This window comes from Rhinopithecus bieti, unplaced genomic scaffold, assembly GCF_001698545.2.
Source record: "Rhinopithecus bieti isolate Rb0 unplaced genomic scaffold, ASM169854v2 scaffold_14404, whole genome shotgun sequence".
Lineage (NCBI taxonomy): Eukaryota > Metazoa > Chordata > Mammalia > Primates > Cercopithecidae > Rhinopithecus > Rhinopithecus bieti.
In genome coordinates this window covers 127,765-130,342 of record NW_016807824.1, presented here as the reverse complement: position 1 = coordinate 130,342, position 2,578 = coordinate 127,765, and positions in this window count along the sequence as shown.

The following is a 2,578-nucleotide window of genomic DNA, read 5'->3' as shown; positions in this document are numbered from 1 at the left end:
GGCAGGGGCGGGCGGGGCCCTGGGAGCCCGAGCGGCGGCGGCGGCTTTGGTCCCCTCCTGCTACCGTGGGTGCCGGTGTGTCTGAGGACGTGCTGGTGTGCGGGCGCCCAGGTGTGCGCGGGGCGCTGGGGTGCGCCAGATGGGCAGGCGGCTGGCCTGGGGCTGCGCGATCCGCAAGCGCCCTCCTGGAGCTCCCGGGCCGCCCCCCTCAGATCTCCCGGGTCGCGTCCTGGGTTTCCAGCCCCGCGCGCCCTGAGCTCACGGTGGGACCCGGAGTCCCCCTCTCGCTCCCGGTCTATGGCGAGCTCCATCTCTTGCCCTCGAGGTGGCTGGGCTAGGTCTCCCCTTCATCCAACAACCTGCTTGGGACGGGGGTTTGAGGCGGGAGTGACGGTTGTCTGGTGCACGTCCTTTGGCCCTGTCTGCCTGCCTCTGAGACCAGGGCTCCTTCCTCTGAGACCAGCGCTGCCCGCGCATTCGGCGGATAGAAAGGGTCCGGGATGGGTGCAGCCTGCAATGGGGACAGCGGCCAGGTGGACCTCCAAGGTGCAGCCACGCGCCTGTGGGTCACAGTCGGGGACGAGTGGGACTCTCTGTGGCGCAGGGATTGACCCCTCAATTTTTCTCCCCATCACTCCACCAGGGAAGAGAACAGTGGAAGCCCCTGACGCGATGGGACGACGGGACGGTGGGGAAGCGCAGTGCTGCCCCCAGGTTCTGGGACCACCAACCTCCAGGTCTGCCCAGAGCTATGCAGTCTGTTCAGCCAGAGGGATTTCTGATTATTTAGTTAAGTGGTAGGAGTTTGCTGATGGAGAGGGGAAGCCCAGAGAGGGAAAGTGACTTGCCCAAGGTCACCCAGTGACCAGTCAACTCTCCAGCTCCCAGTCATTTGCATATCCCTGTGTAGCCCCGGGAGCCGCCTGGGGAGGTTGCGATTTGCAGAGGGGAAGTGTCTCCAGCCTCCCCAGGGGGACCTGATAACTGGGATGGTTAAGAGGCACTCTCCCACAACTGGGATGGTTAAGAGGCACTCTCCCACCGCGGCTGGTCCTCCTGCAGTCACACTGTGACCGAAGCTCAGCAGGAATCTTGGTTGCTACTTTGGAATTGAGGAAGGAGGCTCTGGGAGCTTCTGAGAGCTCCAAGCAACTCCAGATTCATACGTGGTGTGTTCTCTGGGGATCCTGCACTGCCCAGCCTGTGGGCCAGGCCTCCTGTGCCGCTGCAGAGTTGCGGGAAGGAGGTGCATGGAGAGGCAGGGATGGGCATGTGGCCGCTTCTGTGCAGCTTCTCAGGGAGGGGGTGGCTGAGATGTCCCCAGGTGTGTCGCTGGCTGGCTGATGCAGGCAGCTGCTTCCCACAGTGTGCCCCACTCACAACTTGGTTCTGCATTTGCAGAGGGAGCCTGTGGTCCTGTGGACACCAGCCCTAGGTGTCACCTCGTGACTATGTCAGGAGTCCTGAATTCAGAGTGACAGCCGTTCTCTTTAAAGAAAAGTTCCCTTTGCTCCTCACTACCTTGGGAATCCAGTTCCCTCTACGCATGCCCGGCCACCCACCCCCTTCTCCCAGGCACTGAGGGGGCCCCCACCCTCAGAGGGAAGGAGGGAAGAGCTCTGGAAGGAAGCCGCGATGGGGGCAGGGAGGGAGAGGGGAGGGAGCGTGTTTGTGCTCCTCTGGACTTTGCCTTGCAGCAAAAATCCCACCCAATTATGGTACTGGGGGAAACCTGGGCTGCAGGTGGGGTGGGCGACGGGGCCCAGCCTGAGGCATGCAGACTCTTGTTACCCCCACCTCCCCAGCAATGAGGCTCAGGGATTAGAGCCTTGGTGATGGGGAGCCCCCCAGAGGATGCCAGCTCTGCACAAAGTAGGGCAGCCTTGCCCACGGACAGGATGGGCCTCGTGACCTCACTGAAGGGGGCAGGTGAGCGCAGACTGCTCAGTCCTGCTCTCCTGCCCCTTGGTTTCCCAAGCCCCTCCTCCTGGCTGCTTTCTTCTCCCCCATCAGGCCCCATCCTCTGCCAGTGCCACCTGGGTAGTGGACACACAGAGCCGGCCGCTTCCCAGAGCTATGCAGCCTGTTCAGCCAGAGGGATTTCTGATTATTTAGTTAAGTGGTAGGAGTTTGCTGATGGAGAGGGGAAGCCCAGAGAGGGAAGATGAAGGGAGGAGCAGACACCCAGGCCCCAGGCAGGAGCTCAGCCTGCCCAGACCCAGCTCTCAAGCGAAGGCTCCTGTTTCTGAAGACTCTGGATACCAGAGAGCCAGGGTAGGCTGCGTGGAGGAGCGGGCGGAGACTTCTGGAACTAGCTCCTGGGCACCTGCCTGTACCACGTGGGGTTCCTCCTTCCCTCTGTGAGCCTCCTGAGAGCCTCAGCTCCAGAGCAGCCAAGTCAGTGGGACTGGGCTGGGGTGGGGTGGAGAGCAGAGCGGGGGAGCAAGAGGGGGACCCCAGCTGGGTGTCAGGGGCCTAAGGGGCTGCCCTTGAGTGTCTTCGAGGCTCCGGTGATGTTGCCTACAGCACCTCTTCTCCCTTGCTTGAGGTGCAGCGGAAGGTGAGGGGCCTCCCTGGA